Genomic DNA, 16903 nt, shown 5'->3' on the forward strand with positions numbered 1-16903 from the left:
GATGCACAGGAATACTACTCTGCCACAAAAAAGATAAGCATGAGCCACTTGGAGGAAAATGGATGCACGGAAACCTGATGTGCAATGAAATAAGCCAGGCATGCAAAATTAAATACCACATGCTCTGTCTTATGCAAGAAACACCAAGTATATAAGGAGCAAAATAAAAGGCAGATAAGAGAGAATAAGGAGACGGATCTTTCTCCCAGGGGAAGGTTATCAACAGATGGAAGGAGGAAGAGGGAAGGGATGAAAAAAGGAATTAAAATGTGCTATGTACATGTGCCTGCTACACACAAGGAATGGAAAATTTTAGAAGTTCTTGAAAGAACCTGTTTAATTTGCCATGGAACGGACGGGACTTGCCGCTGAGCCCAACATCTCCTTACCCCTCAGGGAGAACTCTGACTCCAGGAACGTTTCCTGCCAGAGTTCCTTTTCCTGGAGAAGACAGGGGTCCTCAGGTGACAAGGAAGGGAGCCTCAGAGCCCGCGGCTTCGTGAGGCACCCACCTGCTGAGTGAAGGTGCCCTGGGAGGTTGGCACCCACTGAGGCTCAGGAAATGACACCTTGAGGTCTTGGTAAACTGAAAGGACCGGACTGAAGAAGTGGGGGTGCCTTCTAATAAGCTTTAAAAGCTCGTTCCAGAGGTTTTAGAAGAATGCAGTTATCGAACAGAGGAAATGCAGGACCCTGATGACCTGTTCTGCTCAGCCAAGGAGGTGGCTGGGCGCCAGTTTCCTTGACAGAAAGGCCCAGGACCTGCCAGCTCTGAGCATTTTCCCCCAGCAGAGAGGAAGCGTAGTTTTTCCTGGTGCGGGAGGTGGTGGAAGAGGCAGCGTCTGCCCCTCTCCAGAGACAGAGCTTGCCGGAGAACTTTAGGGGAGTCGTTCATAAGCCCTGTGTGAGGAAGGTTATCACCCACTCTGCTTGATGGTGAGAAAATGAACATGCCTAGCCAGAGCTCGGGGAGCACGGGGCAGCCAGCACAGGCTGTGGCTCTCCTGACATCCAACCCAGTGTGCTGGCAGCTGTGCCATCTGGTATCCACCCCCAAAATGAGAGCGGATGGGCCCCGGGATGAGAGGAAGAAGAGGAGAGCGAGGGAAAGCTTGGGGGAGAGGGGTGGCGGGGCAGAGCACGGGAGCTGGGACTAGTTTGTTCATGGCTCTGGAGATAGAATTTTCCAGAGCAGGGTGGCTGACCTCTCTTCCTGGCACAGCTCTGTAACAGGAGTCCAGCCATAGAGGTCTAGAATTAGTGACCACACATGCCACTTTGTCCAGCTGGCTTTCTGCATCCCAAGGACAGTATTTCCCATTCCAGATGCTTCTCCTCCCCCTGTGAGATGGGTGGTGGGGACACAGACTCTGCAGGTCACCCACCCCCCACACCGGCACTCACCCACTAGCGTCCAACCCAAGGTGAGCAGAGGGTCCACATCGGTTAGCAACCGTGATGCCATGAACGCCCTGCTGTGTGCCCTCTCGGGTGCACATGGCTGGGAAGTTCCCTCACATCCAGCCCAGAGCAAGGCAAAGGGTCACTGGCACCCAGGGTATGTACGTCTCATGCTAAGGGCAGGAGTCACAGGCTTTACTGGTCCCTCAAGCACATCTAAGGGCTCGCTTATAGCCCTAGCTAAGAGTGTCAGGGCCACAGTCACATGGCCCAGGTCAAAAGTATGGAAGTTTTCTCCTCCATGGAGACTGAGGTGGTGGATGGGAAGAAATGTCTTGAGGACAGTCTGACCTGCTGCTGTCCCCCTGCACAGGCCTTGTGACTCTGGCCTCAGTGACTATTTGGCCAAGAAGCAGAAACACACATCATGCTGAAAGGATACTACTGGGTCTAAGTTTGATTGATAAATAATTCAGCAATGATTTACTGCATTCGCAGTTACTGTTTCCTCCATCTGAGTAACCCACAGGCCAAGCGTAACTCTGATGCTGAACACTCACATTTGATTGGATGCGATGAGACCAGAACTAAGGTCACCTCCCATTACTGGGCGGTAGGACCTGAGGGCATTGTGTAGAGACTGCCCCACAGCATGGGCACTGGGTTTTCCCCAACTAAAGTTTCCTCCCTGCACAAATTGTTAATGACAGGTTTTCTTCTTTTATCTCTGTGCACTTTTCTGTGAGCTTCACAGGTTTTAGAGCTTGAAACCCTTACGAACAGGGTTGTGTGAAGGTTTCCTGCCCACAGGGCAAATGAATTGTGTGTATTTTAAAGAAAATAAGTGAGTTTGTGAAGCAAGTGGCCATAAATACTCAGACATCGGTTGTGTACCATGCACTGTGGTGGGAAGAGAACAAAGAGGCTTGAGAGGGAGCCCAACCCTCCTGTTGCTCATACTCTAACCGGACAATTGTGATCCTCGTGTCTATAGCCACAGACTGTTTTGCTGAAAGCATCACCTTAAAATCCGCATTCGAAGCTGTGAAATAGCACACTTTTGAATATATTTCTCCAACCTGACCTTTGTAGCTTGCTCTCAGAAGTGAATTCAAAATGTCAGGGTTCAAAATGACAGCTTTTAAATCTCTAAGCAACAGTTCTCAGACTTCTCTGGCATTGCCTTGTTTTGTAAAGGGTATTTTTCTTTTATCAGTTTTTGAGCAGACTAATTTTCTTTGATGGAAGGAAAGTGGAAGCACGTGATGGTTCATTGTCATCTTGCTTTCATGTAGCATCACACATTTCCACTGCGTCTGACACTCTCACATTAACAAATCTTTGGGCATATCATTTTGGAGTTAAGACAATAATTTGCCTACAAATTTGACAAAAGAAATTTGGTAATGCTGGCGATCCATCATACAGATGTAATTTATGACTGCTGTGATCATTTTCATAAGATGATTCAGTTGTACCCCATGTAGCTTGTCACTGGGTTCTTCCCCTCAGCCAGCTGCAAAAGAGAAAACAGTGTCGTTAGGTTAGTAAACAGCTAAGTTTCCTTTGCACAGCTTTGATTATACTAGTGAATTGTGGGAACATCAGTCTCTAACCCTGTAATCATTTATTTATTCAACAAATTCCTGTTAAGTCCCTGCACTTTGCAAGACACTGCTAGACATCAGATGGGAGGGGGTGTGAGAGAGGAGGGTCCTCACCAGCTCAGAGCCTGAAGTCGCCAGGAGGCTGAAACAAATGGCAGAGGTGGGCACTGGAAGGCTCAGCATGCACCACCTGCCTGGGTCACCCATCTCTCACCCATGCACGGGGATAGGCCTTGGTATAGACAAATCATCTGCACTGTTAACGAGCCAGAAACCTGGGCATTTGGTACAATCTGATGTGAAAACCTGTGTTGGTCCCCCGGGCTGCAAGTTGGGATCCTTCACTCGACAGCAGTCTGCCTTCGGGAAGCCTGCTGTCCAGCAGAGGGACAACGGTGGGCATAGTGACACGGAGCACAGAAAGACTGGCGGTGTGACATTCACAGCCCCAACGCAGAGGAGCAAAGAGGGAGGCCCCCAGACCTCAGCACAAGTCTCCCTCGACACATGGCCAGGCCCGAGACCCCTCTTTTGTTTAAATAGCCCACCCAGGAATCATATGAAAATGTATCTTGTTCCCCTGATAAATACAATATTCTGCTGTCAGAAATATTTTTCACTTTCAAAAAAATTTTATTTTGATTTTGTGTTTTTTGGATTTTGAGTTGATTATTTCTATCTCTCCCATCTTGGATCTCCATCATTACAGGCTGTTGAAAACCCTTCGAGGCCTGATGGGCACAGTTGTGGAGTCGGAGATGGTGCCACCTACCTTGACAGATGAGGACATTTTCCCCAGAAGTGGGGGAGCTGAAGTGTGTCCAGAAAGAATAGACAGTGCAAAAAGGTCCCAGAACAGTCTGGAAATGACAAAGCATTTAGCCCTTATGGTAAGTAAGTGAGAAACAGGTCTGGACAGATAGGTAGGAAATACATTTGGGGGCTTAATGTGAATTTTAGAGTTTATTCTTCTGACTTTGAGCACTAGGGTTTCTGAGGGAAGCTTAGCCTGTCTAGAAACCTGGGTGGAACTGGTCTGGGAAAACTTCAGGGATGTGAATCAAATATTTGGTTTCGAAGACTAAGTCTCGAAGCAGAGATTGGTATAAGCCCACATGTGATCCACACAGACTCTGCCCCCACTGGCTGTTTCCCAGTCCTGTTGCTTCTTAAGCTCCTCACTCCTCTCTGGACCTCTGAGCGCCCAGCTCCAGCTGATAAAGTCCTGGGTCTCAGCTCACTCTGCCTGGCCTTCTTGGTCCACCTTTCATTCACTGTTAAACTTGCTTTCCCCAAATACCTTTCTACCTGTGTCACACACACACAGCTTCTCTTCCTACCACAGACAACAATTATCTTATAGAATCCTAAAGCAGAACCACATGAGGTGTGCCACCCTTTATTTCTCTTAGGTTTACACCAAGGAAATGGCTAAATGGGGGGCAGTGACTTGACAACATACCAAAATCAGAACTGGAGTTAGGAAAGAAATCCATGTGGTCTGGTTCAAGTAATTCTGCTTCTCTACACCAGGTCCCTTCCTGTGGGTGTCACCTGAAGATTAAGTGGACAGCTATGCAAAGGTTCCAGCATTCAGACACTAAAAAGGAGACATGACTGTCCTCTGATTTAGGATACACGGGACTTCTGGGGAGGTGGTGGCGTAAGGAGTAGCAGAGAAAGCCTCCGAGATTTGGAATACAGCCCTGGAATACAGCAACATGAGGAAAAGAAGAAGGATGGCAGTGGGTCCCAGAACCAGGAAGGATCTGACGTGAGAACTGAAGCCCACAGAAAGAGCAAAGAGCCACGCAGCACTTTCTCCCTGAGCCCAGATGCACTATACGGGAGGGGAGGCTTGGAACTGCAGGCACTCTGTGACTGCTAGTGACTCCAGAGGCCTCCATGCAGAAGCATATGGTGAAGTGGACTGGCGGACACAGTGGACTGCAGTGGGCAGAGAGCTCCCCTTTAGAAATCCTACAGGAGAGAGCAATGGGCTAGGGACCATCTTGAAAAGAGGCCAACTGAGTTTGGGACTCAGAGTGACAGCTGGCACTACCTAGTGACTCCCAGCTGAATTCAGGCCCACAATGGGCCGGGCTCTGGTTCTGGCCTCACAGCCCAGGCCAGCCCGAACTCCACTGGAATAGGAGTGCAGGCTTGTTGGGGTCCTCCTCAGCCCCACTGCGGGGCTGCTTCTGGGGCCCTGGATTGGCTGATAGGGGTCTGCACCCTGTCTGCTCCCACTGTCTGCTAGCGGCAGCAGAGACACACCTTGAAATGGACCTTTTTTCTTTTCTTTTCTTATTCTTTACTTCATTATCTTTCTCTCTCATTTCTTTTGCTTTTCTTCATTGTTCTTGCTTTTCTATGAGTGTGAATATGGTTTCTAGATTTTTGCTGTTGTTGTTCTGTTCTTTTTATTTCTTCCTTCTCTCTTCCCCTCTTGTCTTCTATACTGATTTCCCAGTTTGCCTCAGTTTGTCGTTTCCTAAGCTGGTTGATATTGATGCTATCATGATTACTGATGGTGTCATCTTAACCAAGTGATGTAATTGTTCTAACCAGTTGTTCTTCCTGGTTTACCAACTGAGATTGCCTAAGGGTCATGAACAATGCTATAGGCTAGTGCCAAAGAACCAGGCCAAGCAGGTAGCAACTTCTCAGACCCAACAAATTGAAGAGGTAGGATTTTGCAGCAGATCCATTATCCAACATGTAAATCTGAGGTGTAGTCATTTCTTACAGGTTTTAAATACTAGCAGTGAAGCTACTCATCCAAGCATCAACCCAGGAACTAAACTTAAAAAAAAAAACATGAAATGAGAAGACATTTAAACAAGATGCAGTTCCAGCAGTCCAGCTCAAGAAAATCAAAGCTAGGGGAAAATGAGGTGGGATAGTTTGAAAAGACAGAGCTTAGAAAAATGATGGATATTATGATGCCCAACATAGGAAAGAAATAGAATTCATAAAACAGATTTAAACAGATATCTAAGACATTAAAAATCCCATTGAAGTACATGCAGCAGAACGAGCCAGTGTGAGAACAGAAGCTCAGATATACAAAAAAGATTTCTTAAAAATAGCCAGGGACCATGAGAAATCAACTCAGCCATGCTAGATGATGGAAAGAAGAATATCAGAAGATTGACTGCAATCAAAGAAAAAAGCAGGAGATAGCACAAGTGATATAAAAAATCTATTAACAGAAGTCATGGCAGCAAAGTTCCCTGTCAGGAAAAAAAGAATTTGACATACAGATCAGTGAGACATATAAAACTCCAATTAGCCATAATCAGCAAAAATCTACTGCAAGGCATATAATCGTCAAGATTCCAGAAATTCAGCACAAGAACAGAATATTAAAAACTGTGACAGAAAAAGAAAAAATCCCCTATATAGGAAAGCCCATTAGAACCATGTCAAACTCCTCAAATCAAACCCTTAATTCAAGGAGCCCTAAAAGAAAACAACCTGCAATCCAGATTGATGCACCCTGCAGACCATCTTTCAAAACTGATGGAGAGGGGCTGGGGATTTAGCTCAGCGACATAAGTGCCTGCCTTGCAAGCAGGCAGTCGTGAGTTCGATCCTCGGTACCGACAAAAAGGAAAAAAGACAAAAAAAAAATTGAAAAAAACAAAATTGATGGAAAAATAATATACCTCCACAACAAAGAATACTTAAGAAAATTCATGAGCACTCCAAAATGTCCTGAAGGGCATTCTAAAATGAGACAGCTAGAATCAAATCCCCATGAACCCCAAAAGAATGAATCCACCAGACAGAGCAAACAATTAAAAAGAGGGGGTAAAAGGAGCCAACAACAGGAAAATAACATGCAAGAATAAATCAATACATGTAAATTATAACATCAATGTCAATGCTCTTGAGTCACCAATTAAGAGAAACAGACTGGCAGAACAAATCAAGAAGCAAGACTCAACAACATGCTGCATAAAGGAAACCCATTTAACTCAAAAAAGAAACTCATAAACTTAAAGTCAAAGGGTAGAAAACAACACTGCATGGGTACCCAGAGTCTGCTTCTCCCCAAAGAAAGCAGAGGAAGCTATTCTATTTTCAGACAATGTGAATTCCAGCTAAGACTGATTTAGAGACAAAGAAGGTCACTATATCCTTGTAAAGGGAACAATACAAGAGGAAGAAATAAAGATCATAAATATATACGCACCAAATACCAGTACATCAAACTATATAAGATAAATGTTAATATGCATAAAAAATCAAATAAGCACTAATACAATTATAATGGGGGCCTCAAAACCTCACTGTCATAAATGGATCGACTAGACAAAGATCAGCAGTGAAATATTAGGACTGAACAAACTTTTGAACAAACAGACTTGTCTGTCTACAGAGTGTACCCCACATCATCAGAATACACATTCTTCTCAGCTGCAGGTACGGTATTCCCCAAAAGAGACCGCATACAGCTCACAGAACATACTTAAGTAAATTCAAAGGAACTGAAGTTACTCTCTGCATATTATCAGACAATAATGCAATGAAATTGAAAATCAAATGGCAAAAGAAACCACAAGAACTTCATAAAAATATAGAAATTAGGTAACATCTTAACAACCAGTGTGTCACAGATGAAACTAAAGAAGAAACTAGACAGTTTCTAAAATTAAATGATAATGTCAGTACAATGTATCAGTACTTATGGGACACAATGAAAGCATCCCTATGAGGGAAGTTTATAGTGGAGAATATGCATATCAAGAAAAGAAAGCGAGCTTGAATAAACAATTTAATGTTAAACCTCAAGCTTCTAGAGAAAAAAATAGAAAGTCGAGCTCAAAGCTCGACAGAGGGAGGAGAATATTAAGATTAGAGCAGAAGCCAATGCAATGGAGAGTAAGAAAACAATGCAAAGAATCAATGAATCTAAAAATTGCTTCTTTGAAAGATTATATAAAATTGATAAGTCCTTAGCTGATCTTATCAAAAAGGAAAGAAAAGACTCAAATCCACACAATTAGGAGTGAAAAGGGTAAAATCACAACAGATCTATAGAAATCCAGAAGATAATCTATAACTACTTGAAGAACTTGTACTCTATACTGAGATAAAAGACATAGAAGAAATGAACAAATTTCCTGATACACATGAATTACCAAAGCTGAATGAAGAAGATATAAAATTTCTAAATAAACCAATAGTACCTGTCAATGAAATTGAAGATGTAACTAAAAACCTACCAACAAAGGAAAGCCCAGCCGCTTGGGCTGAGGATTAGCTCAGCAGCATAAGCGCCTGCCTGGCAAGTGCAAGGTCATGAGTTCAATCCCCGGTACCACAAACAAAACAAAACAAAACAAAACAAAACAAAAAAAAAAAACAGAAAAGAGAAGAGAAGAAAAGCCCAGCCCTTGATGAATTCACTGCTGAACTCTACAATTTAGAGAAGAACAATTACTGTTACTTCTCAAACTCTTTAATGAAATTGAAAAGGAAGCAATAGTCTCAAGCTTATTCCTGGGTTCAAGCATTGCTCTGATACCAAAACCAGAGAAGGACTCAACTAAGAAAGAGAATTACAGGTCAATCTCCCTAATGAACATTGATGCAAAAGTCCGCAATAAGATACTGGCAAACAGAATGCAGCAAATCATCAAGAAGGTTATACACCCTGACCAAGTGTGTTTCATTCCAGGGAAGCAGGGTGGTTCAACATATACAAATCAACAAATATAATACATCATATTAACAGAGCCAAAGACAAAAACTGTATGATCACTTCAATAGACATAGAAAAAGCATTTGACAAAGTCCAGCACCTATTCATGATTTTTTTTTTCTTAGTACTGAGGATTGAACTTACAACCTTACACTTGCCAGGCAGGCACTTATGCTGCTGAGCTAAATCCCCAGCCCCCTATTCATGACTTTAAAAAAAAAATCTATGACACTTCTGGGAGAACACACTGGTGGATAGATAGCAGCAGCTTCAGAGGCTCTCTGAGAAACCACACTTAAAATCCAGGAATGGTGCTGGGTGAGAAGTCCTAAGCAAGGGGAGATATACTTTACCAACCCAGGAACGAACTAAACTAAGAGAAACCAACTGGAAGCGCAATCCTGGTGATATAACAGGAACAGATAAGGTCTCAGTATGGAAGCAGGAGCCCGCGCCACTGGAAGCCGCGATTTGAATTCCCTGCAGCGGCTGCTGCGACCCAATCAGCAGGGCAAGGAGAGAGATATAAAAGCTCTGAGAGTGGGAAGCGGTGAATGGAGTTGAGAGTGAGACTGGCCAGGAGCCCTGCATCGACCTGCGGTGAGTGAGCAGACCAGGGACCCTTCCATAGAGTAGGAGGCTTTAGCAAAGGACACACTGGGACCAGGCAGACTAGCCTGAACAGGACGCTGCAGTGACTTCAGTCACATATTCCCCTCTCAAGTGGGATTGGTGGGGAGTGCCTGGCTTGGGTAAAGCCACTGAGTAAGACCCAGTAAGCTAGCCCAAACCAGGTCCCAGTGCCTGGAGGTGCACCCTAGCTGTGAAGCCTTTGGTAGGTTGACCTGGAGGGGCGGGCCCAGCATAGGCTGCCCAGATCTGTGTCTCCCTAGTACACTGCAGTGGGTGGGAACACCTAGCCAGCTCAATTCAAACAAACTGTAACCCATAAAGAAAGAAACTGGGCCTCCTCATATACGCTTGTATAAAAGGAACAAAAAATATGGGAAGAGGGAGCAACAAGAAAGGGTCCTCAGCCTCCAATCCTGAGAAACATGCAATATCAGACACAGCACCAATAGACATAAAGCAATATCTCCGGAGCCTCATAGACGAGTTCAAAAGTGAAGTATTTAATGAAGTAAGGCAAGATATAAGTAGAATAGTTAGAGAAATGCTAAGCACCACCCAAGAAAAAACAGATGGTGGAATGGAAGAACAGAAAAAAAAGGGGAGAATTGTTTGATGGAGAAAATAGAGAAAACATAGAATACGTGAAGCAAGTTCAAAGAGATTACCAGGAAACTAAAAACTCTATCAAAAACTGGCATAACAGCTTAAAAGAAACTAAGGATAGATTATCTGAACTGGAGGGCAGATTTGTAATATGGGAGCATGAAATGAAAAACTTCTTAAAAATAACAAAAAAAACAAACAGCAATAATACAAGGCTAGAAGATGATAAGAGGATCTATAACTTAAGAATTAAGAACATAAAATAAAAAGTAGGGACACAAACAAATGGACTACAAAAGCTGTTCACAGAAGTAATCTAAGAGAATTTCCCTAATTTAGCAAATGGTAAAGATACTCAGATGTATGAGGCATACAGGACCCCAGCCACCTACAACCCAAACAGAGCTACACCTAGGCACATAATAATCAAAATTCCAGAAATCCAATATAAGAACGGAATATTAAAAGCCATCAGAGACAAGAAACAGATCACTTACAAGGGAACACCCATCAGAATTACAGCAGACTTCTCGGCATAAACCATCAAATCACGAAGAGTGTGGGGGGAAATAATTCAAGCTTTGAAAGATAATAACCTCCAGCCAAGATTGATATATCCTGCACAACTGTCCCTAGAAATTGATGGAAAAACAAGGTGCTTCCAGGATAAAGAGGAACTAGGGAAATTTGCAACCACCAATTCAACTCTACAGAGAATACTGCAGGATATTCTAAAAAAGGAAAATACCAAGATTCCAGAAATAGTGGCAGAGAGGCCTCAATGAATGGAGCAGAAAGCAAAATGAAGAAGACAAACTGACAACAAACGACAGAAAAAGAGCTCAACAGAAATGAGGCAGAGAAGATTGAATGGTAGGAACAGCTATTTTGGAGAAAACAAGACATCATAATAGCTAGCGCTGATTTATTATCATCTTGTTTTGAAGTCCCATCAAACTTGTATTCTTCTGTCTCCATCAGTCTTAAAAGGTTGTATCTTATTTGATTTTATTATATAGGATAATATAAGCAAAAACTTTTATAGACAAGGAGATTATACAGAAACCATTGTTCATTTTCTGCTAATTGGTTCTAAATACCCTGTAATAATGTCATTCTCTTGAATGGTTTTATGGTGTCTTGATATGTTTGGTGCTACAGTATACAAAGTTATACTCAAAGATTTCAAGGAAAGAGACACTATGGTAACTATTTTTATGTCGGGATGTCTTGTGGTGAAACACTATTTTGCTTAAATGGTTATGTTTTGACCTGCGCTGTTCTGTTGTTATGCCCTCTTTTATCTCAATTCCCCCTTTTTAAAAATTACTTACTTTTTTATTTTTATCTTCTTAATTAAGGGAAAAAGAAATAAAAAATAGCAGGATACATTATAGTAACCTATGTTGATTTCTTATTAACTTGATTTGAAATCCTGTATTGCCCTCACCATCTTGTTTTGACTGATTTTCCCTTTTTCTGCTTTGCTTGATAGTACCAAGTTCGAAAGAATAGGCAACAACTGTGAAGACAATAAGATTCATTATGACGCCCATTCTGGTTGACTATTATCTTCTTTTAAAGTCCTGTAATGTCTCCAATGTTTTGGTTTTATTCTTTACTGTTTTGTTCAATTTTATTATAACTGATGATATAGGCAATTCTTCTTAAAATAGCAAGAGGCAGTATGGTAACCATTGTTGATCACTTTGTATTTTGTTTTTACATTACCTATTATGTCCATCCTTTTGATTTGACTGACTCTGTTCTGATATGCTGCATTTGGTTTTACTCTTTTCAAAAAAAGTAATAAGAACTGTGGAAGTAATAAAACCCAAAATGTGTAATTGTCATTGTACAAAAGAAAAGAAAAGAAAGTGCTCTAAAGGTTATAACTGCATATATGTTTAAGTGTATGATAGATAACCATATTATTGAGTTTTTTTGGATCATTGAACTAAAATGTTTGCACTCTCACTGTTTGAAAGTCCACTTTATATGCTTTAATTTTGTAACTTGAACAACTATTTCTAAGATGAGAATATGTAATCTATTAACCAGTGATTTTTTACTGTTTATTTTTTAAATTTTGTATTACTTGTACCCTTTTTCTGTTTTTTTCTTTTTCTCCTTAAATAAAAAAAAATCTATGACAAACCAACAGCTAACATCATACTAAGTGGACAAAAACTGAAAATTTTTGCTCTAAAATCAGAAACAAGATCAGGATGTCCACTGTCACCACTCTTATTCAATATAGTGCTGGAAAAATTAGCCAGGCAATCAGACAAGAGAAAGAAATAAAAGGAATAATGATAGGAAAGGAAGAGGTTAAATTATCATTATTTGTGAACATGTTATTTTACACAGAAGGCTCCAAAAACTACACCAAAAGACTTCTAGATTTAATAACCAATTCACTAGTATAGCTGGATACAAAGTCAACACTCAAAAATCAGTAACTTTCCCTACAAAAATAACAAATTCACTGAAAGAGAAATCAGGGAAACAACTTTCATAATAAGTTCCAAAAAGAACAAATGAAATACGTAGAACTCAATCTAACAAAGGTAAAAAGCCCTCTACACTGAAAACTACAATACTCTGAAAAAGGAAATTGAAAGGGGTATCATAAACTGGAAAGATATCCCTTGTTCTTGAATAGAAAGAACCTATAGCATAGTGAAAACAGCCATACTTCCAAAATTGCTATACAGATTTAATGTAATCTTGATCAAAATTCCAACAGCATATCTCAAAGAATTAGAGCAAACAATCTAAAATTCATCTGGAACCAGAAGAAACCTAGAGGCAATTCTAGGCAACAAAGGCAAGGGCAGGGCATCACAATCCCTGACTTGAAATTATACTACAAAACTGCTGTGATAAAAATCACACAGTACTGGTGAAAAGCAGACCCAAAGATCAGTGGAACAGACTAGAAGATGCAGAAACAACTTCAGACATACTTAAGCACCTTGTTTTTGATAAAGGGACCAAATACCTTCACTGGAAGAAAGATAACCTCTTTAATAAACGATACTGGAAAAACTGGCTTTCCACATGCCAAAGATTAAATCTTTCAATGTGCACTAAAGTAAAATTCAAATGGACCAAAGATCTGAATATTAAAACAGAAACACTAAATCTGCTAGAAGATAAAATACATAGAACTCTTGAAGACACTGGTGTGGGCAAAGTCTTTATGAACAAGACCCAAGTCACATAGAAACTATCACAAAGAACCAACAACTGAGGTCTCATTTTATTAAAAAGGTTTTACACAGCAAGAGAAATCACCAACAGAGTGAAGAGACAACGCAGTGTGGGGAGAAAAGTTTTATAAGCTGCTCCTCAGGCAAAGGTCTACTGTCTAGAATACATAAAGGACTCCACAAGAATCAGAACCCCCGAATTTAAAGACCCAATTCAAAAATGGACATCTGAAATGAATACACACTTCTCAGATGAAGAAATAGGAATGGCAAACAAACATATGAAAAACCAACATCATTGGTTATTCAAGAAATACAAATTAAAACAACACTGAGATTCCATCTCACCCCAGAAAGAATGATTATTAACAAGAAATCAACCAGTAATAAATGTTAGTGGGGCTGTGGGGAAAAAGGACCCTTCCTCACTTTTGGTGGGAGTGTAGACTGATGCAACAACCGTGGAAATCAGTGCAGAGATTCCTCAAAAAACTAGGACTACAGGTTCCAGTCAGCCCAGCAACTTCTCTTCTTGGTGTCTTCCTGAAAGAATTTAAAGCATTTTACTATGGCGATATATGCACACCCAAGTTGACAGCATGATAGTTTGTAATAGCTAAATCTTGGAAATTTCCCCAATCCCCATCAACTGATAAATGACTAAAGAAGATGTGGGTTTTTTTGTACAATGGTGTACTACTTTGCCATAAAGAAGGATAAGCCTGAGAGATTTCTAGGTAAATGGATACTCCTGGAATTATTCCTGAGTATGAAACTTCAAAGTCTGCAGCCAGATCAAGTTGTTATGGACCCATATGAATTGACCCACAGAATATACAAGTGGTAACTGAAATAAATGGTAAATGTTTAAATTTTAAAAAGCCATTGCAGTCAAGACACTTTGTCTTTAACCCCACAAAATACACCCACTTGCTTCAAGCAGGTTTATCCCATAGCTCCTGACAATTTCTGAAGTACTACTGGAAATTCTGGTTCATGTTTTTACAGGGAATGCTGCCATCTGACGGAAAGGTAGGCTTGTAAAAGCATGAATGTGTGCCTCCCTCCACCTGGTTCACCAGACCTGATGCTCTGTGACTTCTTGTCTTCCCTGATAATAACTACAAAGAGAAAATGCTTTTAATGAATTCAGACCTTTGAGACAGCCAGGACAGCACAGTTGAAGACACCAGAGAGGACTTCAGAGGAAGCAAGGTAAGTGTGTTCAGAACAAGGATTCTCCATGAATTCTCCAAGTCAAAGTTCCAATTTACTTTTGAGTCCATCCTAGAAAAAACAGTGATGTCAGATGTAGCCAGGAGTTTCTGGTCTACCTGTTTCTTTTGCCATTTTAAAAGAGCAGTCTTTCCAGGCATCATGAATTTGCCAGAAATCCTCATTTCTCTTTAAAGGGGATTTAAGGCAAAACCCGTCCATGATAGCTTGTCAGTGTGAGCATAACTCACAGTAAAATGTGGTATTGTGGAGGTGGCGGGGAGGGGGGTGCAAAATCAGCCCTAAATGGACCTTTCTCTCCCACTTTGACGCAGTCTCCTGGTGGCTGTCACATGGCTTCCTGAAAGTTTCCACCACCACACCCTAACTCCAAATCCTCTGCTAGTTTCTTTATTACATTCTCTCTATCAAAGCTGCAATCTTCTTGTGCTTATTTAATCTCTTCCTTTTTTAGTTCATTGCCTAAAATGCAGGATTCATGGCTCCTCCTGTTCCCGTTCTTGAAGAAAGCCCCCTTTCTATGGGGAGGGACACGGAGAGCTTTGGGAGACCCCCGCAGCTCGCAGGGAGATGTCCTGGACTCAGACCTGGCGTGTCCCCAAGGGGGAGCTGGGGCAGAGCCACTTGGAGAGCATGGCAGCCCACTTCTCCGCTGCCCCTCCGTTTCTTTGGGACACCAAGGAACCTAGCGCTTGCAAGAGGCTTCTTCTCTCATTTGAATCTGTGCTTGCAGCCCCTAATTAAGTAATAACTTTCCCAGCACTCTGCAGCGCCCAGCCTGAGCCGCACCTCCATTACCTCCTCTAACTGAAGTCAAAATTACAGACCTGTCATTTCCTGCATTTCCTTATAAATGCAAGCATAAAATTATACCTGCGCTCACCCATTAGAAACTTCTCTTGTAGTGGGTGTTTAATGTCTCATAATGACTCCACGTGTCTTCAGCTTTCCATCCCTATCAGAATATTAATGAATTCCACTTGTTCTAGAGCTCCCGTCTAGTTTGTCTTCTAGTTTCTTGATGTAACATTAATTTGATTTTATAACATTCTTTTTTCATTCTCTTAGGGCAGGAAAGAGAAACATCTTCCTTACAAAGAACTATTATTCTGTTTAGGATTCAAATTGTCTTTGGGCAGAGTGGCTCTTAGGTCTCTGACTCTCAGTCTCTCTGTCGGTCTCTGACTCAGTCTGTCTGTCTGTCTGTCTGTCTCTCTCTCTGAAGTGCTTTAACCTATTTTGCCACTTGCCCACACTTTGATGACAGGCTTATGTCCTGTGTGCCTTATACCATGGACTCTTTAATCCTTTCAATGTCTATATCAAGCAGGCCTGCTACGTTTCCACTGTGCACACTGAGGCCACGTGGTGCACAGGTTTCTTCACAACGATGTGCGATGTTGGAACCCACACAGTCAGTCCAGATATGTCAGGGTTTCCTGAGTTAGGAGACAAAAGCTCAGCTCTAAAAGAGGGAGGCGAAAGGAGGAGTTTCTTTTCTCATAAAACTAATCCTCGAAACAACAGTGGGAAGGACGCCATTCTCTGAGACAGCTGAGGTGAGGCGTCTGCCCTCACTCAGGTGGCTCTTTCACAAGGGCAGTATCAGGGCAGCCAGTTAATCCTAGCTGACCCCCTCCTAGTTGGACAATAAGAGAAGTTTTTGTTCCCAAAAAATCAATTAAAAAAAGAAATGAGAAAAGATGCTGATTGGATAACTTGGGTCACATGCCCAGTTCCCAGGCCAATCAATGTGGCCAGAATGGTGGCGCTAAGATTAGCTTTTCCAGAATTAAATGCCCATCTCTGGATAAATTATCTTTGAGAAAGACTAGAAAGTAGCCTCTTCATACACATTTGGAGTAAGAAAATCACAAAAAAACAGTATCCTCAAAATGGGAAACAACACAGCTTTGCCCCTGGAATGAGTGGTACCCACTGAACAGAACTCAAAGCATTGTAAAACTCAGAACTACGAAGGGTGAGATCATTGTTGGTCCTGAAACAGATGCACAGATTACTGATCTGCAAATCGGTCACCTGCTGGAGCTGAGGACCAGTTCCCCCCTCGATGTGAAGCAGACGGTTCACCGCCAACATCCCCTCTGGCTTGCTTTGCTCGTGTGTCACCTGTCTGGCTCCAGTGGCACTGGATTTTCAGGCACATGGCTTACCTAGTGGTCACCAAATGGCACTTTCCATTATTGGATGACCCAGTAGAGCATCCTTTTCCCCACATCCTATTTGGTCAACAGCCAAAGAAGTCCAATGCTCTAAAAAAGAAAGAACCAACATACAGGATCCAGTAGTTAAAAACAGAGCTTTCTTGGCAGCATAGCTTATGTCATTTGACAGGATTTTTCAAGGTGCAGAAAAACAAGTTTGACAGCATGTGTTTTAAGCGGAGAGGCATATCCAAAGTCAATCACTGCCAGCCTCACGTGGAAGGGGAGCTGGGAGCGGGGGCGTGTGACTTCAGTTCTCTCTTCTTTCTA

At 42.0% G+C, this 16903-nt stretch overlaps 1 long non-coding RNA gene across 1 annotated transcript; it reads right to left on the reverse strand.

The window, feature by feature from the left end:
* Positions 1–2816: 2816 nt before the first annotated feature.
* LOC134475905 (uncharacterized) lies at positions 2817–16693 on the reverse strand. Its single transcript, XR_010047231.1, has 4 exons — positions 16583–16693; positions 14328–14459; positions 13602–13715; positions 2817–2917 (listed from the first exon to the last, which is right to left on the reverse strand). It is a non-coding gene; the product is annotated as an uncharacterized LOC134475905 (long non-coding RNA).
* Between the last annotated feature and the right edge of the window lie 210 nt (positions 16694–16903).

This window comes from Cavia porcellus, unplaced genomic scaffold (assembly GCF_034190915.1).
Source record: "Cavia porcellus strain 051 isolate PalLab524CR breed Dunkin Hartley unplaced genomic scaffold, mCavPor4.1 scaffold_5, whole genome shotgun sequence".
Taxonomy (NCBI): domain Eukaryota; kingdom Metazoa; phylum Chordata; class Mammalia; order Rodentia; family Caviidae; genus Cavia; species Cavia porcellus.